General features: G+C 45.6%; 1 pseudogene; it reads right to left on the minus strand.

Moving 5' to 3' along the window:
• Positions 1 to 22,677: 22,677 nt before the first annotated feature.
• LOC115399735 (E3 ubiquitin-protein ligase TRIM21-like) lies at positions 22,678 to 25,330 on the minus strand (annotated as a pseudogene).
• Between the last annotated feature and the right edge of the window lie 28 nt (positions 25,331 to 25,358).

The raw sequence follows: 25,358 nt of genomic DNA on the forward strand, positions 1-25,358 counted from the left end.
TGAGGACGAAGGAGCAGCTGGTCCCATGGCAAGAGCCAGGATCAGTGATGATGCTGCTTCTGTCTCTGGTGATGGAGGTAACTCACTGGCACAGCTGCAGTCACAGATTTCGGAACTGAGTAGAAAACATGATGCAGTAATGTCTACTATCACCAACCTGAGTAATGTACAAACAAGATCTATTGTGTATATTCCCAGAGAAAAACACATTGTACCTTTTTGTGGTGAAATGGGTAATGATGTGTACACTGTGGATGAGTTTATTGATGAGGTGCAGAGAGCAATAAGAGCCAGAGGAATGGGCAGGGAGGAACAAGCAGATTTTATTCTGTCTCTACTAAAGGGTTCAGCTCTGGAGGAGGTTAAATTACGAATGGGAGGACAGTCTAAGGAACCAAGTGACCTGTTTTCGTACTTGAGGGAAGCATTCAGAGAGAAACGCACAACACCGCAGCTGCTACATGCCTTCTATGCCCGCAGACAGGTAGATGGGGAAACTTGCGGGATTATTCACATGCTCTTTCACAACTACTTAATGCAACGCTCCAGCAGTCCCCCGATGCGGTACCTAATGCCCAGCTGGCTTTGAGAGATCAATTCATTGAGGGAGTGCGTGACTCCACCCTCAGACGAGAACTTCGTAGGCTTGTTAGAGAGAAACCAGATTCAAGTCTATTTGATGTGAGAGACGAGGCAATTATGTGGACTCTAGAAGACCGCCCCCGCAATGCTAATGTGGCAAGAAACAGGAACCTAGTGAGTGAGTGCACAGGAGAAGTTTTGGAACAAAACAGCTCAACGAACAGCATTCAGGCCGACATGGCTGTCACTTTGCAGGAAGTCGTTAAAATTATTTCACAACAAGGTAAAGCAATCAGTGAACTAACAAATGCTGTGCGTGGGCTCACTACACAGAGTACCAACTTTGAAGGTGGGAGTAAAGGAGGGAAACCCAGAATACAACCAAAGTATACCAGTGATGGCCAACCTATCTGCCTGCGGTGTGAAGGGGTGGGGCACATGGCTAGACAGTGCAGTGCGCCTCATAAACCATCGAGTTGCTCTCCCACTGTGCAAAATCCTGCAGTGCAGGAAAACAGGAACCCTCCATTGCTGTGAGCCGGGCAATGCGAGGCAAGTCTAAAGGCTCAGATGACAATTTAACAAAAGAACGTTTCCTGAAAAATGCTGTAGGTCAGTGTCCTGAAGTAGACATCCAGATAGGCGGTGTTCCCCTTAGGTGTATATTGGACACAGGCAGCAATGTGAGCACCTTGACAGAAAGTTTCTTCAGAAACCACCTCCATGGGGAAGACAACGATATGCACTGTACTGCAAAGTGGCTCAAACTAACTGCAGCTAACCGGTTGCCGCTTCCCTACCTTGGATATGTTGAAGTGGATGTGCAAGTTATGGGAGTGACTATCCCTGAGTGTGGTTTCCTGATAATTAAAGATGACATCACAGAAGAATCGGATCCCATTCTACCAGGCATTGTTGGCATGAACATTGCTAAGCGGTGCAGACAGTTGGTACTGACGGAGTTTGATACTGGCCTGGGGAGTGAGTTGGATTCCGTCTGGAGAGAGGCATTTCACAGAGTACAAGAGACAGAGCGTGGTGGAAGGGTGTCCACAGCATGGGTAGTAGGCAAAAACAAAATACGTGTACCAGCTTCATCTGTGGCCACAATCCATGTAAGGGGCCCCAAGCAGCAGCCCGGCAGCCATCCCAGTATGTTGCTGGAGCCTGGAAACACTCCTCTGCCTGGTGGATTGATGGTGATCCCAACTTTGACATGCTATAGCAGTCCTGTGTTCCCAGTTCAGGTAATAAACCTCACACAGGAAGACATCTGGCTGCCTCCAAAGACTAGAGTTGGTACTCTTAGCCATTGTGAGAGTGTTGAAAATGAGCCTTTTCAAGTGAAATTTCAGCGGATTTCAGCAGATCACGAGGAAGTAACAGTCAGCCAGAGAGAGGGGCAAAAATCAAATGGTGGCATGAAGAGCTGGCTGGATCAACTTGACCTTGGTGGCACCCCTGAGCAGCAGGTAGAGCTAAGTGAGCTCCTGCGGAAATATGAAGATGTCTTTGCAGTACACGATGAGGACCTGGGTTTTACTGATCGGGTGAAGCATGAAATCCCTGTAACGGATGAGACCCCAGTCTCACAACCTTACCGTCGCATACCACCTAATCAATATCAGGAGGTCAGGGAACACATTTCTGAACTTTTAAGAAAAGAAGTAATCCAGGAGAGTTCCAGTTCATATGCTTCACCGATCGTCTTGGTCCGCAAGTCTGATGGAAGCCTGAGGCTTTGTGTAGACTACAGGAGGCTCAACATGAAAACCAGGCGAGATGCATTCCCGCTCCCACGTATTGATGAGAGTCTGGATGCCCTGAGTGGTGCTAAGTTTTTTTCCACCATCGATCTTGCCAGTGGATATCACCAGGTCGCTGTGCATGAAAAAGACCGGCACAAAACAGCTTTCACCACACCGTTTGGACTATATGAGTTCCTGAGAATGCCCTTTGGGTTATGTAATGCGCCTGCCACCTTTCAACGACTCATGCAGGCTACCATGAGTGACTTGGCATTTCAAATGGTGTTGGTTTATCTTGATGATTTGCTTGTTTTTTCCCCATCATTTCAGGAGCATCTAGTGAGGCTAGAGACGGTACTGCAGAGGTTGAGGGAGACAGGGCTAAAAGTCAAGATGGAGAAGTGCCACTTCCTCCAGCCTAGAGTCCAGTTTCTGGGTCACCAAGTTTCGGCCCAAGGCATCAGTACCGACCCTGAAAAGATAGAGGCAGTGAAACAGTGGCCCACTCCTAGCACAGCGAAGGAACTCAGGTCATTTTTGGGTTTCTGTAGTTACTATAGGAGGTTTATTCAGGGTTTTTCTCAGATTGCCGGGCCTCTTCATGAAACTGTGAATGAATGTGTAAAAGAGAGCTGCCCGGCGAGAGCTAGCCAACTGTTCAGGTCAGCTTGGACGCCGCAGTGTCAACAAGCTTTTGAGCTCTTAAAAGAGAGAGTAACCAGTGCTCCCACGCTGGGATATGCAGACTTTTCTTTACCATTTATACTTGAGACCGACGCCAGCAGTCAAGGTTTAGGGGCAGTTTTGTATCAAGAGCAGGCCAGTGGGAAAAAAGTGATAGCCTATGCAAGCCGGAGACTCAGAGGACCTGAGAAAAATGATCAAAACTACAGCAGCATGAAGCTTGAGCTACTAGCCCTAAAATGGGCAGTCACAGAAAAGTTTAGGAGTTATCTCCTGGGGTCCAAGTTCACCATCATCACGGATAATAACCCCCTGTGCCATCTCTCCACTGCACGCTTGGGAGCTATTCAACAATGATGGGTTGGTCAGTTGGCTGTATTTGATTTTGAAGTGAAGTATCGTCCTGGCCGTTGTAATACCGCAGCTGATGCCCTCTCCCGTCGACCATTAACTGAGGAACCAGAGCACGACGATGAAGATGCAGAATACGATGGTTGTGTAGCCATTTGCAACTTGCTTCGAGCAGGGACAGCGTTGGACTCAAACTTAGTTGCAGCAGGGCTTGTGAGCTGTACTATCAGGCAGCTGCAGGCATCTGAGGCAGGTGAGATTGTAAATAATGAGATAAGACAGGACAACACCCCCACCTTGCCCGGCTATTCGAAAGCCCAACTCGTGAGTTTTCAGACATCAGACCCGACGCTGAGTGTGCTGGGAGAGCTTTGGCATCAGCAGAGGAAGCCTACTTTCCGGGAAAGAGCAGGCTTACCTAAGGCAGTGTGCTCCCTGTTGAAACAGTGGCGGCGACTCCGGGAGAAGGATGGACTTTTGTACCGAGTCATTGAGGATGTTCACCTTGGTGAATGTTACCAACTACTACTGCCTGCTTGCCTCAAAGAGCAAGTCCTTAAAAGTGTACATGATCAGATGGGACATCAAGGCATAGAGCGGACGCTGAGTCTCTTAAGACAAAGGTGTTTCTGGGGGTGGATGTATGAAGACGTCGAGCAATGGGTGAAGAAATGTCAGCGATGTGTTTTAACCAAAATGCCCCAGCCAAAGATTCAAGCACCCCAAACTTCCTTTGTGGCGACACGCCCGCTTGAGGTGGTTGCTGTGGATTACACCATGCTCGAGCGTGCCGCTGATGGACGGGAGAATGTACTGGTGATTACAGATATGTTCACCAAATTCAGTCAGGCTTTTGCCACACGAGATCAGAAGGCAGACACAACTGCAAAGGTTATCCTCAAAGAATGGTTCCTAAAGTATGGGGTGCCAGAACGCCTGCACTCTGATCAGGGCAGGAATTTTGAAAGTGCTGTAATTGTGGAATTATGCAAGTTGTATGGAGTAAAGAAAACTCGTACAACACCTCATCACCCACAAGGGAACCCCCAGTGTGAGAGGTTCAACCGAACACTACATGATCTGTTACGCACACTTCCCCCTGAGAAGAAGCGGCGTTGGCCTGACCACCTGACAGAACTGGTGTATGCATACAATGTTACACCACACGCGACCACAGGGTATTCGCCCTACTATCTGTTGTTTGGGTTCCAGCCACATCTCCCACTCTATGCCCTGTTAGGTCAAGAGCCAGCGAGAGATGACACACCAGACTGGTTGATCACCCACCAGGAGAGGCTCCGAGATGCCCATGCAAGAGCGAGGGAATGCATCGAACGAAAGGCGGCAGATCGGATAACGCAACAACAGGAGAGGATATATTGTCCACCTGTGGATGTGGGGCAGTTGGTTTACCTCCGCTATCGGCCACCAGGGAGAAACAAAATCCAAGATGCCTGGGCAGCTGAAGTGTACAAGGTTATTGATGTCCAAGGAACCACATATACTGTAGAGCCTGTAGCGGGAGGTTCTGTCAAGAGGGTGCACAGATCTAACCTCAGGTCATGTGTGGAGCCTGTACAACTGCCGAGGGAACACCATAACCCCACACCTTCCATTGACAAAGTTTCTGTCGGTCTGGAGTCGGAGTCAGAGTCTGCGGTTGCAGATCCAGAGTTCATTGTGGTCGAGGAAGTGGGTCACCCCCAAGCTGAGCAAACTTGGGTTGAGGGACCAGAAAATTTGGACCTCATGACTCGGGATTCAGGGGACTGCTTAGATGAAGTGACTGGGTATGGGGCTGCACCTACAGAGGAGCTCAGTGTTAGGCCTGTCCCTACTCTGCAGAGGACAGGAGAAGGGAAGCGGAGGGTTGATGTACCTAATTTTCCTCCACGCAGGAGTCAGAGGGAGACTGCAGGAAAGCATAAGAACCCCTTCAATCTGCCTAGGTCAGTGTGCAATACTGTCTCTTTCAGTTCAGATGTATTCTCACAGATTTTGGCAGGGGTTGCCCTCTACGCATCAAACCCAAATGGAAAGGTTGCTGAACAAGGAGTCACCGAGGACGTTGACTTGCAGCAGGGGAGAATGTAACCAAGGGGAAGTGAAACTGAAATTAGGAGTGGTACTGTCACTTTAAGAGCACCGCAGGGCTCGTCTCGCGAGAGCTGACTTCAAGTGAGATTTAAAAAAAAACTCACGCAGAACAGGAGGGAAAACATACACACGGAAGTATCTGGAGAAAGAAGGTGATTGAGGTGTGGTGGTTGGGCTATTTCACCACCACGCTGAGAGAGATTGAGCTACAGAACAGCGTGAGTGATTTTTATCAGTGTGTGAAGTTGATATCATTGGTTCTGTATACTCTGAGTATAATGGTTTTCAATTGTGTTCTGTGAATTCAGAGGGGAGATTTGCTGTGTTCCAGGTGTGTGTGTGTGTGTTCATGCACAGGTCAACCACAGGAGTGGAAGTAAGTTTATAATATTTTGTGTGTGAACTATGTTTGAAGGCATGTTAATATGGTAGTACTGTAAAGTTTGTGTTGTTTATAAAGTTCTATTTCATGCATTTACTGAAATTGGTGGATATTTTTGTTTGAAGAAACTCCTTCTGATGCATTATATCTGTGTTGTCTCTGTTTAGGAGCGAGAGCTAGTACTGTTGTCTATATCACTACCATATTTGTACGTATTGATTTTGTTTCACAACATTTCTGCTTCTTCTGTGAACTACCAACCTCAATCCTGTCACATTAATGCTGAGTCTAATGCTGTTAACTCAGTCGGGGAATAAAGTCCCACATAAAATTTATATTGTGTCCAGTCCAGTCATTGCATGACCTGGCTACACTTATTTTTTCAGATCAGGAACATTTCAATCACTCTAAATCCTTATCTTTTATATATAATTACGGGTGAATAAGCACATCGGCGAGGTGCAGCGTTAACGCTCACCATGCAAAACCAATGACATCAGCGGACAGCGCCTGGTGCTGAAACTCCAGCAGAACTCAAGTTGTCACTCAAACAACGGACATAGGCATCATTTTATTGTGAAAGTTAAAACACTATTTTCAAAAAGGCCAGACATCAAACATAGGTATTATACATGAGAACAGAAATGTGAGTAGCACAAGTTTCAAACATAACGTGCGTGTTATTTAGGTCTTTATATGGCTGTGATGGCACAACAAATATAAACTGAGAACAATGCATTGCACTGTCGGAAGCAAATCAGTCTTTATCGCATTCATTGCTGAGAAGGACGACTCGCACACATAGGTGGAAGGGAACATGGGCAGAATGAAAAGTGTGAGTTTCTTGAGGTTGCTGTGTTCCTTGGAGCCGAGTAAGCCCACCCAAAAGGCACTCACAGTCTCCACACTTCTGAGCGCATCTTGCACCACTGAGGTGGTTTGGAAGTCAACTATTTCCTTCTCCAGCGCAGCCTGATCTAAAGAGGGGATCATTTCTTTCGCCAGGGAGGAGAAGTTGTGGGCTGGTTTTACTGCAGGGTCACGTATAAAGTCACTGATGTCTTTTGGGATGGAGTAGTCATCAAACAGAGAAGTGAAGTTAGATTGAAGCTCCTTGATGAAGTCAACCATCAGCTCTGTCACTTCTCCCGCCGTCTTCTTCAGTGTGCTGAAATGGAGGAGCCTCAAACGTCTCAAGCTTCCTTGTGAATGACTCCAGTTTTTCAACCATGTCCACGATGGTTTCATCTCTCCCCTGTAGATGAAGGTTAAGCAGGTTTAGGTGGCCAAATATATCAGATAAAAATGCTGCATTCAACATGAGCTTTTCATCTTCCAGCAGGATAAGGTGGTCAGCTGCTGCGTTGCTCTTGCTCATTCCAAGGAATGCTTTGATCTCATTCAGTAGCGCACGGAAGCGATCCAGCGCTCTCCCCTTGCTTAACCAGCACACATCATTGTGAAGCAGCACATCGTCCTGAGTGGCATCTGCTGACTCAGCCACAAGTTGTCGGAAAAGCCTATGCTGGGTGCTTGATGTACCTCTAACAAAAATAATAACTTTGTCCGTGACAGCCTTAAGCTCACTATTCAGTCTGGCACAGAGGACACTTTGGTGGACGAGGCAGTGCAGCATGTTCTTTCAGCCTGCTCACCAGACCTCTGTGCTTTCCCACCATAGCAGGAGCTCCATCTGTCACCATCAGGTTAATCCTCTCAAATGATAAGGAATGCATCTTCGACATTTCTTCCAGTTTTGCATAAATATCTCCTCCAGTGGTGTGAACCTCTAATGCAGTCAGAGACAGCAGCTCCTCCTTGAAAGCCTTCAAATCAAAATGTCTGACAAAGACGCACAGCTGGGCCACATCTGTGCTGTCAGTGCTCTCATCAATGGCTATAGAAAAATAGTTTACGTGACGGACACCGTCGATAATGATGCCATGCACCACATCAGACAGCGCTTCTCTGCGGCGGGCAGCTGACCTGGCAGAGAGCCACATCTGTTTGACCGACTCCATCACACCATCCATCCACTTGTTGGCATCAAGTTCCTCCAAAACTGTCGCCATCACCTCGTTGGAGAACTCTGCGTCAGTTTGCTTGTTATTCTTTGCGAGCACCCAGGACGCTTTTAGAGATGTGCTCGTTACCTTTTGTTGGGATGTGAGACCTCGCACCAACATCCTGCTGCTGTGTGCAGAAATGTAGCGGGTCCCAGCTTGGGCTCCGCAGGCAGATGTATAGAAAACCGGCTGAACGGAGTGCCCTGTAAATAGTGAAAATATTTCACAGGAATCAGCACACGACACATCTGTTGCTCCTTCTCCATTCATTCGGATTGTGTTTATTTACATTTTCATTTTTACTTTAACTGCATTAAAGAACTCTTTTCTGTTATCTTGTCTGCTCTGCATCAGCATATGCAAAATCCACATTTGGATAACATGAAGCCATATATTCTTCTTAAACATAAACTTATCAAAAGTCAGTCAAAACCAAAATACACATCTTCTCTTTAAATCACATTTTCTTCCATCAATCATGTCAGTACTTAGACTCAAACACTTTTTACATCTTTGTTCACTCATGAAAAGAGTATTTCTTGTAATAAGGATACAGTTTATAAGTCACAACTTGATTAAACAGAATGAATCTCATTTGCAGTTTTTTAACACAGAGAGCAATTACAAACATGGATACCTCTTCACTTGGCGCCAGATTCCCAGAACTGAATTCACCATCAAACATTAACATGTGCTGCCCAATGAAGCCATAACGTATCTAAAACTATGAATTGATGTGAATTGATTTTCTTTTTTAACATTTTTACTCACACACAACTATCTTACACACACCGAAATAAACCTCAAATGCCCCGGAGCCACAAATGAAGAAATAAAGAAAGAGTTTATACAGATATGGCGGCCGCCATTTTCTCACTGCGGGCCGTCAAATTAAACTGTTTCCACAAATAACATATTTCTTACTGACTGAACACATATTACCAGGGATCTATATGACTTTACAAACATCTGTGATTATATAGACAGTGGGTAACTGACCTGTAAATAGTGAAAATATTTCACAGGAATCAGCACACGACACATCTGTTGCTCCTTCTCCATTCATTCGGATTGTGACCGTTCGTTGCTCTGCACCGCTAAAAGGGTCACTCAATGAATGCTCCCAGACGGTGCTGCCACCTTGTGTCCTTTCGGAGAACAGCATGTCATGCACTTCCATTTGTCTCTTAATAATCACCCGGAATACAGAAAAAAATGACATTTTAACAGTGAAATAAACAGAAAGCAATAACCTCAACAAAACATTTCTTTTGTGAGTATCACATCCACCCCGACAAACAAAAATGGCTCCGGACATTTGTTACAACCAAAGAAAACTCATTTCTTCCTTTTTTTTTCTTTTTCCTCTAATAAACTGGTGTGGTGTGTGGCATGTAATATGTGTACGGTATGTACATTTGTGGCATGTAATGAGCAGGTAGGACGAAATGCCTAGTCATGTGTGACATGAAAGGTAGGGGAGCTGAGGTAATCTGTGAGGAAACGGAGTTCACATGGGTTTGTAGTGAAGGCTGGCCCAGCGACTCGTAAGTGAACACCGGCCTCGGTTTCCTCTCTCTGGCTGACCTTCTAACCTCTCTGTGTGCCTCTCCTGCAGACCAAGTAGTAGGGGAATAACTTGATCTTCTCTCTTGTTCTTGTTCAGCATCAGCATGTTCATTTGGCTGTGAGTCATCCATGACTGATTCCACTTCTCTGTCCCCTGACTTCCATTTATCTGGTTTTACAGGCATGTTTTGTTCGTCCTCCATTTCAGGTAGGTTTGTGTCATTCATGGGTGTATTGTCTCTGTCAGATGTTTCTCGTTCGTCTGGTAAGTATGTGTTGACAGGGTCGGTTTCTCCCATGGGTAATGTCTCTGGACTGTCATTGAGGGCCATGGTAGGTCTCCTTGGAGACCGATCAAGCACTGCTGCAGGAGATGGTTTAGAGATCAATCCTTCTTCTCTCTCTGAGGCCACTGATCTGTCTTGTCCAGTTTCACCATTCTCCATCCTGACCACAGGTGTTCTCAGCCAATAACCTCCTGTCCACTCATCGTCATCATCAGTGTCCAGTAGTCCATTATTGTCAGCAGAGCTTCCACTCAGTTGAGGTTGTTTTTGTCTCTGACGGGGTGTTAAGACAGTGTCAGCTGACTGTGCTGGACTCTCAACAGGCAAGTCATTTACTAACAGCAGCAAGTTTCTGTGCATGGTTCTGTTTCTCGCACTCGGGTCTCCCTCAGGATGAATGACATACACGGGATTGTCTGAGATTTGCTCTTTCACCACGTAAATCCTCTTCTCCCAGTATGAGCGCAGCTTACCGGGTCCACCTCGCTCACCCATGTTTCGAACCAGTACTCGATCTCCTGGTTTGAGTACCACGCCCCTCACCTTTTGATCATAGTAGGACTTGTTCTTCTCACTTGATGACAGGCTGGATTTGTTTGCAATCTTGTACGCCTCTGTCATCCTCTTGGACCATTTCTCAACATATCCCTTGTGTGTCACTGGTTCTGCGTTTCCCAGTAATCCAAACAAGAGATCCACGGGGAGACGGGGGTGTTGCCCATACAGCAGGTAATGAGGTGAGTATCCCGTGGCCTCATGGCGAGTACAGTTATATGCGTGTATCATTTGAGGTAAGTGTTCCTTCCATCTCTCCTTTTCCCTGTCTGTTAGTGTCCGTAACATTTGTAGCAGTGTGCGGTTGAACCGCTCAGCAGGGTTACATTGTGGGTGGTATGGGGATGTTCGTGAGTGTCCAACCCCTGACAGCCGTCCAAGGGTGCGGAACAGACTATTCTCGAATTCACGCCCCTGATCATGGTGGAGACGATTCGGATACCCAAAGCGAGGTATGTAGTCATTGTAGATCCTTTCAGCTGCAGTTTGTCCAGACTTATTTTTGGTTGGGTAAGCCTGAGCAAATCTGGTAAAATGGTCGATTACTACCAGAATATACTCGAAGCCTCCTTTGCTTTTCTCCAGATGTAAGTAGTCAATACAGACCAGATCGAGAGGGGAAGCAGAGGTCAGGCCACCCATTGGTGCACGTACATGTGTTGTGGGTTTCTTTTGTTTGATGCAACTGCACTTTCTTGTAACATACTCCTCTATACATCTCTTCATGTGTGGCCAATAGAAACGTTCTCTGGCGAGATGCAGAACACGTTCTGTGCCAACGTGTCCCATGTTGTCATGGAGATGTTTGAGGGCAAGTGACTGATATTTGCTGGGTAGGACCAGCTGTTTTCTCTCTGGTGTTTTACGGTGCAGAACTCCATTCTCTAAATGGAGTTGGTTCCACTCATGAAAGAGTTTGCGAGTGAGCCCACTCATTGACCTTTTGACCTCATCAGTGATCACACAATTTGACTCTTTCAGTCTTATTATCTCACCTATCCCAGGATCATCTCGTTGGGCTTTTGCGAGCTCTTCTTGACTTATTTCGGGCAAGAGTGAATGCGGCTGTGGCAGTACATCAGCAGAGGTGGTGTAAAGTGCAGCTATCCATGCTACATCTTTCTTCTGGGCTGCTCTACCACCTTCCCAAGTCGCATGCAGCACATCATGAGACAGCTCCTCAGTGCATGTCACTACATAGTTGTCAATGTCAAGTGGAATGCGGGAGAGCGTGTCGGCGTCGATATTGTTTTTTCCAGGTCTGTATTTGATGTTGAAGTGGAACTCTGACAATTCACCGACCCAGCGGTGTCCAACTGCATTGAGTTTGGCAGTGCTCATGACGTAGGTGAGTGGGTTGTTGTCAGTGTAGATGGTGAAATGAGGCGCGTAAAAGAGATAATCTCTGAATTTTTCGCACACAGCCCACTTCAAAGCCAGGAATTCAAGTTTTCCACTGTGGAGTCGGTAGTTCCTTTCAGCAGGTGTCAGAGTTCGTGATCCATATCCTATGACTCGCATTTTTCCACTCTGTCGCTGATAGAGGATTGCGCCGAGCCCTTTCTCTGATGCGTCCGTGTGTAGGACGAATGGTTCTTCAAAGTTGGGGTATGCGAGGATCGGGGGGTTGATCAGCATATTGACAAGCCTTTCCAAGGTGTTTTGATGTTCTGCCTCCCACTTGATGGGTGTTCTGGATGGGAGTTGTGGACCCTTGGACTTACTGGGATGTGAAAGAGGCTGGGCCATGGAGGACTTAACTTGGAGCAGCTCATACAATGGTTTTGCTATTTTTGCAAAATCCTGTATGTAGGAGCGGTAATAACTCAAGAAGCCGAGAACCCGTCGGAGGTCACCAACTGTTTGGGGTGTTTTGGTCTTCAAAGCCATCACTGCCTCGAGGTCTTTGGGGTCAATTCGAACTCCCTCGGCTGACACCAAGCGTCCCACATAGCGAACCTCCTTCTGGAACATCTCACACTTTTCTGCCCGTAGCTTCACCCCATGGTGCTGCAGCGCTTGGAGGACCTTGCGAATCACCTCCACGTGATCACTGAAGGATCTGGAGTAGCACAGTAGGTCATCCAGGTATGGAATGCAGCACTCGTCTCTCAGAGGGCCCAGCATCTCCTCCATGCTCCTCTGAAAAGCTGCAGGTGCATTAGAGAGTCCAAACGGGATCCGTGTCCATTCATAAAGCCCCCAGGGGGTGATGAAGGCGGTGACATGGCGTGACCCTTCTGCAATAAACCCCTGGTGGTAAGCCTTGCCTTGGTCAAGTATGCTGAACATTGAATACCCACCCAGAGTGTCAATCAAATCCTGTATTCGTGGCAGTGGCTGTCTGTCGGGCACGGTTTTTTGGTTTAGGAGACGATAATCTATGCACAGTCGAAGAGTACCGTCTTTCTTCCGCACGCATACAACTGGGGCCGAATAGGCAGACTTAGATTTCACTATCCACCCCTTTATGAGAAGATCTTGGATGTAATCCTTTACTTCTTTAAATAATGGTTTGGGAATGGATGTGTATGCTCTCTGCACAGGAACATCATCTTTGAGGTTGATCACCATTTGCAAATTTGGGATACAGCCAAGGTCATTTCCATCTCTTGCAAAGGCGTTTGATTCTTCGTGGAGCATCTTTCTCACAATCTCCTGCTGTTCTTCCTCCAGATGATCGAGGTTTACAGGTGGATGCCACAGAGGTGAATCTGAGTTGCTGATTTGAGTGGCAGTGACCTGGCTGGCAGTTGCTGTAGATGGTGGTTTGTCCAGGGCATCTGCCTCTACAACATTTTCAGCATGCTGTAGAAACCCAAGAGCTGTTTTTCGTGGTATGGTAATGTCATGATTGGTATTGTTACCAACTGGGATGGCGACATAAGGCTTTGCTGGATTCTGGATTTCAACCAAACCTGGCCCCACATCCCACTGTCCAGACAACAGCGTGTCTTCATCTGTCTCGAACAATACCAACTGGGTAGAGACGTCCATGTTCAACGGGACCCGACACTTCACCCACGACACCTGACCAGCTGGGAGCACGATATCCTTGGCACCTGTTCTTAAGCGTCCCTGTTGCATGACTGGTTTTGTTGTTTGAATAAGGTTAACGAGAGTTTCAGCTGTTTCGTTAGGAACAGACATAGCATTGCTAAGAAGGCTAGCAAGTACTGGCATTAACCTCTCTGGTTGTCCACAAACTAACACTTCCAAGACATTGAAGCCAATCAATGGCCTATCCATGGGGTAGCTGCTGATGAGGAATGGGACGCTGATGGACAGATTGGGGTCCAAATTCCCTGGTAAGTTCACTGTAATAGCTACCCACCCATCGTATGGAATGAGACCACCATTTGCTGCACTAACCTTTAGTTCCTCCTCCCCTAAGATCTCTGAAACAGGGTGAATGCTGAGGTCAGGTAAGTACTCATTTTTCCAGGCACGGCTCACTATGCTGACTTGTGACCCAGTGTCAAGCAAGGAAGTGACTGCTAAGCCATTCAGATAGCTCTGAACAAGGGCTTTTTTTCCAATCAGGCCAGCAACAGCTTCAACTTTGGCTACACGCGGTGACTGGGAAGAGGTCTGATCTGCTTGCTTACAGTGACTTTGTGTGCTTGTTATTGTTGGAGTTGGGGGTGAGAGAGGGCATGTTTTGTCCTTTCCTCTCTCACTTTCTGGTCGGGACTTATTTTCAGACTCAGTCACTAGATGTCCCTCTCCAGTGGCCGACTGGAGTTTCCCCGCCTCTTTGGTCGTTGGAGACAACCCGCTGCACGGTGTCCTTCATCGCCACATGTGAAACAGTGCTTACAGTCCTGTCTGCCCTGTTCCACGCAGCTTGGACAACCATAGGGTTTTCCACGTTTAGACTGTGACCGACTTTGACTGTACTGGCGTGCATCATGAGTTACCTGGGAGTTTTGTTTTTGCATGTTCTCAACCAGTCTGGTGAGTTCCTCCACTTTGGTTGTGAGGTCTCTCAGGGGGTCTGGTGCTGTTGGTTTTGGTTTACACTCAACGCGCTCCGCTTTGGTGCTAGGTTTCATTGCCAAATCAGACTCCAGCTGTGCAGAGTGGGTATTTGTTACAGTCTGCCGGCGGGAGGAGCCAAGTCTTTTCATTCTCTCATTTTCTTCACTGGTGATTTTCATCACATGACGAAGAATCATCTCATCAGTGATCCCCCTGTTTGTCAACAAAGGTTTGAGCTCTCTGCGTATGTCAGTATGTTTGTGTCCAAAGCCTTGGTACACTGTATGCAGGAAAACATCTTGCACTGTAGCTGCAGAGTATTTCATGTCAGTGTCAGTCAGTTTCGATGTCAGTAAGATGCGTTGCTTTAATCCAATCAAACGATAGAGAAACTGCTGTGGTGTCTCATTCTCTTCTTGTTTTGTACACATCAGTTCTTGAAACAACTCTGTGCTGTTTTTTTTCTCTTAGGTGGGTCTGGAGAAACCCCTTGAGTTCAGTCACTGTCATGTCGTCTTTGTTTATCAACATTTCTTTGAATATGCCTGGTCTTATGATTTTCAGTACACCACGAACAATCTCTGAGTCTGAGAATCCTTCTCTGATTCCATCATCAAGTTGCCTGCAAACATTATTGTAGCTGATGTCTGAGGACTGATCAGCAATCTGACCGCCTTGCACTTTGAACTCTCTCCGAGGGAGGTAACTGAGTTCTCTTAATGACACCATCCCCTCACGAGCTGGCTGAACGGCAGGCTCACCCGCTGGCTTTTCTCCTGACTGACTGACGAGAACTGAAGATGGGGGAATATGTGTCTGTGGCGGTGAAGCATGTGCTGGCATACATTGCATGAGTTTCTTGCTCAGCTCTTCGTAGTTAGCGAGTACTTTAAGTAACTCAGTGTTTGCTGTATCAGGTGCATTTGTGGCCTGAGCTGAGCCTGAATCTGGTACTGCGCTACCCATAGGTGAGGTAGGACTGACTGAACCACCAGGAAAATCAACATGGTCATCAAGCTTACCAACACTCTGCCCAGCATATAACCCAGAATCACCCTTTACAGTAAGCAGTGACAGATCATCTTTGCGACATTTCACTAAATCATCAATAGCATCTCTTAACATCAGTAAATGAGCCATTCCCTCATCCTCTGTTTCAAGTAGCTGCTTACTGTACATGTACGAGTTAATGTGATCGTAGTACTTCTCTGAATCTCCCTCGACGAACTCTGACTGGTCCACATCCGACCCCGTGTCCACCGCTCTGGTGACTTGAAGAAGCTCTTCAGCTGATAAGGTAAGTAGGCGCTTCCTAATGTCCCAAACTAGGTTTTTCCTCTCACCGCTTGACATGATGGCTCCTCGTTCCCCAACGGCTGGCACACAGTTCGATGATGGTGCAGTTGAGTCTGGATTACAGTAGTCCACGATCACGATCTCCTCAGCTGGACACGGCTGGTTGGTGGCTGGATGATGCAATCCTCCCTCCTAGTGGCTGGATAGTGCAGTCATCATTCGGCTCCCGATCCGATAGGTGGTGCCGAAGAATCCCGGACGAGCCCCCAAGAATCTGTAGCGGGTCCCAGCTTGGGCTCCGCAGGCAGATGTATAGAAAACCGGCTGAACGGAGTGCCCTGTAAATAGTGAAAATATTTCACAGGAATCAGCACACGACACATCTGTTGCTCCTTCTCCATTCATTCGGATTGTGTTTATTTACATTTTCATTTTTACTTTAACTGCATTAAAGAACTCTTTTCTGTTATCTTGTCTGCTCTGCATCAGCATATGCAAAATCCACATTTGGATAACATGAAGCCATATATTCTTCTTAAACATAAACTTATCAAAAGTCAGTCAAAACCAAAATACACATCTTCTCTTTAAATCACATTTTCTTCCATCAATCATGTCAGTACTTAGACTCAAACACTTTTTACATCTTTGTTCACTCATGAAAAGAGTATTTCTTGTAATAAGGATACAGTTTATAAGTCACAACTTGATTAAACAGAATGAATCTCATTTGCAGTTTTTTAACACAGAGAGCAATTACAAACATGGATACCTCTTCACTTGGCGCCAGATTCCCAGAACTGAATTCACCATCAAACATTAACATGTGCTGCCCAATGAAGCCATAACGTATCTAAAACTATGAATTGATGTGAATTGATTTTCTTTTTTAACATTTTTACTCACACACAACTATCTTACACACACCGAAATAAACCTCAAATGCCCCGGAGCCACAAATGAAGAAATAAAGAAAGAGTTTATACAGATATGGCGGCCGCCATTTTCTCACTGCGGGCCGTCAAATTAAACTGTTTCCACAAATAACATATTTCTTACTGACTGAACACATATTACCAGGGATCTATATGACTTTACAAACATCTGTGATTATATAGACAGTGGGTAACTGACCTGTAAATAGTGAAAATATTTCACAGGAATCAGCACACGACACATCTGTTGCTCCTTCTCCATTCATTCGGATTGTGACCGTTCGTTGCTCTGCACCGCTAAAAGGGTCACTCAATGAATGCTCCCAGACGGTGCTGCCACCTTGTGTCCTTTCGGAGAACAGCATGTCATGCACTTCCATTTGTCTCTTAATAATCACCCGGAATACAGAAAAAAAATGACATTTTAACAGTGAAATAAACAGAAAGCAATAACCTCAACAAAACATTTCTTTTGTGAGTATCACAGAAACACCTTTCAGGGCTTCCATTTTGTGCTTTCGGGCCTCTCTGTCTCCTGAGGGAAGGCAACTTTGAAGTTTGCATGCTTCGTTTCGTGATGCCGTCTGAACTTGTATTCTTTGCATACTGATACTATTTCGTTGCAGATCAGGCAGGTGGGCTCTTCATTGATAAAACTTGGCAGGATGGATGCATAATAATCTGTACATTCATCATGAAAGATCCTGTTCTCACTGCTAATTTTTCTCTTCAGATTTTTTGAAAGTGCCATTTTTCCACAGCTAACAGCTACAGTACACGTGGCAAATGTGTGTGGGGGGTTGTTGTTGTTTTTTTAAAGAACGTGCAGATAATTAGTAGCGCCCCCAATGCCCAGTCAGCAAATTTAACCTACGTCAGCCAGCTTGAATGTCTCAGTACGTCTGTTATGATTTCACGACTGCCTATTATTTTCATTTTCCTCTATTAATTGAATAAATTAGCCATTGTTTTGGTTGTGGCCCGCCATGTAATGACTTGGAAAAAATCTGGCCCGCAGCCACATTTAATTGCAGACCTCTGCCCTACATACCACTGAAACTTCTCTCCAACATGAACCCTTAATGCAATGGTCACTGCACCTGGACTGAAATAATGCTGTGGTGTTATGTTCAAGTGGAAAACCAAAACTATTCAGAGACCAGCTTATACTGCCATTCATAAACATGTCAAAAAACCATCTGCTACAGCAAATAAAGATAAAAGCCAAAGCAACCTCAACTTTAATAGCATTGATCATAGGTCCTGTGTTAACAGGGCTTCAGGCATTTCTCAGGCCATGGCGTTTCGTTGGAGGTGTTGATCCACTAAATATTTTGGGAGAAAAATTATAAAACTCCAAATAAAATGCTGTAAAATATGACCGAGCCTCTCGCCCCCTGCTGTGACCGATCATAAATGACCATCTGCTGTTTGCCTGTGTCTCTGAGCTGGGTTCACTGGGTTCACCTTCTGAAGCTCCAGAACTGCTGATATCTCCACCTTTTCATCGGAAACATTGAAATATATTTATTATTGATTTCACAATATCCAATTGCAAAGTTTACAAATGATGTGCATGACAGAAAGAACCGGGGCGGGGCCAGAGAGCAACAAGAGGCGGGGCTGACTGAGGGTGGAGGGCTGTGGTGTTGTGTGATAATGTGATGGTCTGCTGTGAACTGATTCTGTAATCTTAGCATATTATTACTTGTCAATAATAACTGTTTACAGTGTTTCTGCATTTGACCAGGACCAGGTGACAGTCTGTTACCAGCCTCACGATGTCCACAGACTGAACCTCCATCAGAGGGACGCAGGTCCCCAAGCAACACCGGGAAAGCGGTCTTCCACATCTGCCAGCCGTACCATGCCGCTGTCCAGACCGTGCTGCCCGGTAACTTGTTTTGTTTGGCATTCTAAACAGCAGCAGTGAACATGTGGGACCGACTGTACAATCTCAGGTTGCTGCAACATATTGACATGATGTAAACATGTTCAGGGTGTATGAAGAGAACCAGCAGGGTTTTTTTTGTTTGTTTTGTGGAAAATTTGCTCTGACTGACTCGTCCTCTCCGCTCCTCGAAACACACACACATGACCACAGGTACCACACAGACACACATGCAACACACCCCTTTCTCCACACACTCTTAATCAAAACAACCCAGTGATCTGATAGTCCTCCTCACATGCTGCTGGCCTGACTGGCCTCTGATTGGCTGAAAGAACACTTTAAAAGAATCAAACAGCTGAAACACCAGCAAGCAGCAGCATTCAGAAGAAAAAAATTTAAACCAGCAGCCGGCAGACCAAGCACGGACCGGTGCATCGGGAAAACTCCCGTATCTCCCTTTAACTAGTCTGGACCTGATCCTCACGTTTTAATAGGGTCCGACACACCCTTCAGTGTGTGAGGCAGGGACGGCTGGTATAAATGGGCTAGCAGGGCTGAGCCCTCCCAGCACAAAAAGGACAGCTACTACACAAAAGCCTAACCCTAACCCTAATTTGTTTTTTAAATAACTTACAACAGACTGTTTTAAGTTTAGATAAAACCAAAGGTAGCAGCAGCACCAATCAGTCAAAAGAAAAACATAGAATATCTCTAAATGGGCTGATTTTTTGGTCGGGCATCTGTTCAGGATGCCTCCTGGACGCCTCCCTGGGGAGGTTTTCCGGGCATGTCCCACCGGGAGGAGACCCCGGGGAAGACCCAGGACACGCTGGAGAGACTATGTCTCTCGGCTGGCCTGGGAACGCCTTGGGATCCTCCCGGAAGAGCTGGAGGAAGTGTCTGGGGACAGGGAAGTCTGGGCATTCCTGCTGAGACTGCTGCCCCCGCGACCCGGCCCCGGATAAGCGGCTGAAGATGGATGGATGGATGGATGGGCTGATTTTTTACAGCCCCAGCAGATACATTAATTTCGTTCTTGTTTAACCAATAGTGGCGATTTAACGCAGCGGTGCTGATATTTTTTGCCAGAGTTGGGAAGGAGGGAGAAAAAGTTCAGCTATGGCGGCGTTAGCATGAACGAGGTGGACTATTTGCTTTGGATAATCCAATTATTTGGACCGACTGAATGCACTTGCCGCTGTCTATCAAGACGGACTTCATCCAAAAATTACCAGACTTCAACGACATGGTGATTAACCTGTTTGCATCCCAGAAAGGCGTCGATGTGAGCTTCTTTTCAAATAAGGTCGGCCCATGTTGACCTGTTAAACGACTGTGACTCCTTGTTTTTGCTGAGGTTAGCTGTTGTACTGAAGGCGTGTTTGGCTACATGTCACCAAACAGTTGCAATAAGACAGGTGCAGCAGGCTGTCTGTGGGCAGTCTTTGAAGTTGGGTTGGAATACGTCTGCAGTGTGTAAATGTGTGCATGTGTGTGTCTGACAGACAGAAAGAGAGAGAGAGAGTGAGAGTTGATGTAGAGCTCTATAATGTACCTATAATTGATGTAACTATCATAGGTGATGTTGGTTTTGCAACTCTGTTAACTACCTAATCTGTATTATGCAAGCATTTGTTTGCCCCCCCAACACATTTCACTACCAGTCGCCACTGGTGTGACGCCTCTCAGGCTCGGACTCGGACTCGGACAAGGTCATGAAACTATGAAAAAGTGCTTTGAAAATGTTGCCTCTTTTTTTTTTTTTTTTTTTTTTAAGTTGGAGCAATATTTTTGTTTCATTTGAAGAAAAATCACTGAATGAACATTAAAGAAAGTGAAAAAGGTGAGAATATTGGTCCATGGTTGAAATACTTGGATCCAAATTCACTGTATTTGCATTTCCATATAGATTAGACCAATATCTTTAGTTCTGGATGACATGAATTCTCATGTTTTTGTGTACAAGATATTTTTGATGTACATTTGATTCATTTACATTGTTTATGTGTTCTCTGTAATGAAAGTGTGAACCAATGGCTGTGTGAAAGGGTTGAATCTTGACAGTGAATTCTGTCTAGATTTTGAAGTTCTTTCACAAATTGTAAAAAATAAGTATAATTATTGATAAAAATTAAGGCTGTGACTTTAACGCGTTAGTTACGATTAATTAATTACAGAAATTTTAACGCGATAAAAAAATTATCGCAAATTGTCGCGGAATGTTGGTCACCGGGCGAGTTTCACCCGGACATATTTCGCTGTGACACAACAATGAAACAGCTCCCGACTTGGTGACTTTCTCGTTAAATCTGGCGACTTTCCAAAGCCTCCTGCCGACTTTTTTTTGTCAAAAGCGACTAGCAACAAATTTAGCAACTTTTTCTGGTGCTCTGGAGACGTGACAGGACGTCTCGTTCTGCAGCTGCTGTCCTCAATGAGCTGCGGTGCTGCGTGAGCCCCTCCCCCGTCCCAAAGCACTCACAGGCGGCCAGTCTCAGCAGCGCCCCCTGCTGCAGTCAGAGCAGAGAGGAGACCCACACCACTCCTCCACACTTCAAATGAATCGCGTGTGCGCAAATACGCCACTGCTCACTTGCTGACAAACCAAGAATCAACAGAAGAAAATTCATTTGTAGTTCTAAACATATTTAGGGTGTTTTTTAACTCACATTTTGCCTCTCCCATGACGTTATTCCTCTCTCCTACAGCGTCCATTACAATTACATGCAAATTGCAAATTAGGTAACGACAGCCAATAGCGACTTTCCTTACTGGGGACTTGGCAACACTGCTCCCGACGACAGCGCACTACTTGGTCTCCTGCACAGAAAATTTAGATTTAAAAAGCCAGCGGATGGCAGCGTGGATAAAACCAAAGCTGTATGCACATTGTGCAGCAAAGAATTTGCATACCATCGCAGCACATGGAGCCTGCTATATCAACTGAATGCTAAGCATGTCGCAGCAGCGGCCAACACGCAAGCCTCGCATACAGCTAGAGTTGAAGAGGACGTCACTCCGACTACTTCAAGGACCCTCGCCCAGCCCAACAAAAGTTGCACTAATCAATGTGTATTGGTTTATTTGTCCTGGTTAAATTCCTCCTTCCTTGCTGAAAAAATGAACAGTGTTTTGTTGCTTAAGCTTATGTATCACTATATTGATTCACTATACCAAAATCCATTAGAAAAAGAAAGGTTCTCACTGATCTCGGGTCAAATATCGATATGCGATTAATTGAGATTAATTAATTACAAAGGCCCTAATTAATTAGATTAATTTTTTTAATCGAGTCCCACCCCTAATAAAAATGCAAAGGACCACTGAAACAACTGCAACGTTTCACATTTTTATTGAAAATATACATTAAACGTTCTGTGAAACAACTGTGAAACAATTCAACGATCTCTCCTAAAGTGATCTGATTACGACACAATAAGGTCACCGGCAGATCCACACCACTCCAGCAGCTCCGTGAATGATACTCCAGTGTGTCCAATGGAGAAAGGTTTTAATCCCACCGGGAAATAATCCACACTGGCAGACACTTCACGGCTTCACATTGTCATCAGGTGTCCTCAGGTGGCAGTGTGGTGTCACTCCTTATCATCCCGACATGTAAATAACCTCCTTAAATAACATGTTCAGCATGAAAAGCAATGTCCCAGGATTTTTTTTTATCAATACATTGATAGAATAACAATTGAACAAAAACATTGGTCAGAACATCACACCTCTCTGCCAAAATCACAAACAATAAATGACAGCAAAGGATTTTTTCTCTTCAGCCCGGCTGAGGGGAAAGTGCAGGTGGTCTTTACAATTGGTGGAAGAAATAAATGAACTTTCAGGATAATGAGTCTAAAACATGTTAATTTGAGTTCAGATGAAAGATTGATCCAAACTGAAGAACAACTGTGACCAAGAAAAACACCAAAACAAGAAACATCTGCTGATGTGAAGGAAGCATCACAAGAAGAAGATCTGTGAAGAATTGTTGAGCTGCATGAAGCTGGAAGAAGACACAAAGTCATCTGAGAGATTTGAGACATTTAGCAGTCCACAGTGAGACAAATGATCAAGCTGCTAGTTCCTACAACAGCCCCTGAACTTCTGCTGGAGAAAGAGGTGGAGAAGATGGATGGATGGTGTTTGTCACATGGATTGTATTCAGTCCTTCTTATTCTCCTTCCTTCTTCCTTTTCATTTCTCACCCTGCCACAGAGCTAAAAGGCTTCAGGAATGCTTTGAGGAACGCAACAACCACTTTGAAAAGTTGACTTGGCCTCTGAATTCCCCACATCTCACTCAGTGGACAAACAAGTCTGATCCAAGAAGCTAACAGCTCACAAGTCAAAGGAGTCAAAGGACCTGCTGCTCCATCCTGGTGCCAGGTAAACCAGCAGGTCTTCAGAGGTGTAGAGGAGTCCATGTCTCAGTGGGTCAGGGCAGCTTCAGCACTTCATATTAGGGAAGTGAACATCATGACTGATTGGTCTGGATTCATTCAAACAATGGTCCAATAATCAAAGACTGAAGAGAAGAATGTGAGTTTAGTGCAGACTGAACATCTGGATTTGATCAAATCAATCAGAGTCAATCTTTTACTTTCCAACAAGCTCATTAATTGTTGATGAATCTTCCTCATCAGACAGTTTGATTGACAGGACAGATGATCAGAGGAGCAGAGTTTTTACCACCATCAGTAAGACAGGGATTAAAGTATGGGAGGAGTTTGTCAGTGAAGCAGCAGCCAGTGAAGGAGTAGATCAGAGCTGCAGCAGCTACATCATAAAAAGAGACCAGACCCTCCTCATAATCCACAAACACCCCCACCTTCTCAGGAGCAGATCTCAGAGACAGAAGCACTGAGGGACCTTTCATAGCTCTGCACTGATTTCCATTTCTCAGACATATAGGCCAGAAACCTTTTTCAGGACTCAGTGTGATCACTCCCTTCCTGTTGATGGACTCTTTGCTCACTCCTAAATCCCATTCAGTCTTTCCTTTAACGTGAACCTCAAAGTAAAATTTACCTGAAGAGAAACTCTGTTTTCCTAAAACACACACACATTTATCAAATCTCTCTGGTTTGTCTGGAAGCTTCTTCTTCACATCACCACAACTCACTTGTTTTCCATCATCAGACAGGATGAGTCTAGGATTTGCTGTATCAGGATCAAGAGTCACATCCACTGCAAACTGCTGCTTCCTCTTCAGATCAGCCTCAAACAGCTTCTTCATCTCTTTGCTGAGAGTCTCCTCCAGTTGAGCCACAGCTCTCACCACAGTCCCCTCATATGATGATGGACGGACGCTGACCTGTGTCCAGTCCTTGGTGGGTGGAGCAGCTTTCAGGGAGGAGAAGCCTTGGAGGAGGTGGAGGTGGTCTTCAGAGAGGAAGAGCTGCTCCACCTCTGAGCTCCTCTTCATCAGCTCACAGATCTCCTCTTCCAGATCTCTGATGAGACCTTCAGCCTGTTTCTCTCTGGCTTCCTCTTCCTCCTCCATCCTCTCCATCAGCTGCTTCAGGCCTCTCTCAACACACTCCTTCAGAGCAGTGAACACCTCAACACCTTCTGCTTTCTCTCTGTCTGCAGCAGCTTTACTCCTCTTCACACACTTTCTGATCTCCTTGATCTTCACTCGTCTCTCCTGGATCATCTGCTGCATCTCAGCCTCTGTCTTCCTCAGCTCCTTCTTCTTTCCTTCACATTCTTCACTCAGAGGAACAACCTTGGGTTTCTTGTGCTCTAAAACAGAGCACATCATGCAGACACGTCTGCTCTCTCTGACAGAACAGCTCCAGAGGTTTATGGTGCTTCAGACACATCCTGCCTTCCAGGTTCTCCACAGGCTCCATCAGCTGATGTTTCTTCAGGACTGACACTGTCAGATGAGGCTCCAGATGAGTCTGACAGTAGGAGACCAGGCACACCAGGCAGGACTTGAGGGCCTTCACTTTGGTTCCAGTGCAGACGTCACAGGGAACTTCTCCTGGTTTGGCAGCTTGTTGCTCTGAGCTGCTGCTGGCTTTGAGTTCAGCTTCACATCTGAACTGAGAAACCATCTCAGAGATGAAGGTGTTGACGTTGAGTTCAGGTCTTGTTGTGAACTGTTTTTTACACAGGGGACAGTCACAGATGACCTTGGTGTTCCAGTGCTGAGTGATGCACTGGTTGCAGAAGTTGTGTCCACATGGTGTGGAGACTGGATCAGTGAACACTTCCAGACAGATGGAGCACAGAAACTGATCTTCAGAGCGCAGATTGCTGGCAGCAGACATCTTCACACACTGAGGACAACATTGATTGAAGAGACTGTTAAATACTTTGATTGTCAACAATTCCACTGTTTCACATGACTTTATCTGACTGGAGTCAATCACTGATCTCTACACATACTGGATGGTACATTAATGTCAGGCTGGGAGCTGAAGCTGCAGGTCATTGTTCACCCTGTTGACATTTCTAAGATCAAACTGTAAATATGTGAGTGAGTGGGAGGTTTTGAACGTGATCTGTTGTCAGTCTGAACTCTGAATCATATTCTATCTCAAATACATTTTATTGGTCAATAATCATGCTCAGAGTGACCTTTTCCCTCTTTAGATCTAACTGCCAGGTGTCGTTCAAAGTCTACTTCACTGTAGAAAACAGGTATAATAACCTGTGTGAACAGGATGGAAGAAAGATTTTCTTAAATTTCAACCTTATTCCTTCAAATCATCATCAAAAACATCATCTCTGTTTATTGACTGTGTTTTGTTCATCATCATTAAATCATATTCACAGCTTACATATATCAGTTTTAGTCACTCACACCCTGAACAGGAGGTGAAAAGTGGAGCTGTCTGGACAAAAGAGGACGTTTGTTCACCTTCTTCATCAGTTTCCTGAGAGTCAGTATCAGTGTGATCAGCTGTACTCAC

The sequence above is a fragment of the Salarias fasciatus genome, chromosome 13 (genome assembly GCF_902148845.1).
Source record: "Salarias fasciatus chromosome 13, fSalaFa1.1, whole genome shotgun sequence".
Classification (NCBI taxonomy): domain Eukaryota; kingdom Metazoa; phylum Chordata; class Actinopteri; order Blenniiformes; family Blenniidae; genus Salarias; species Salarias fasciatus.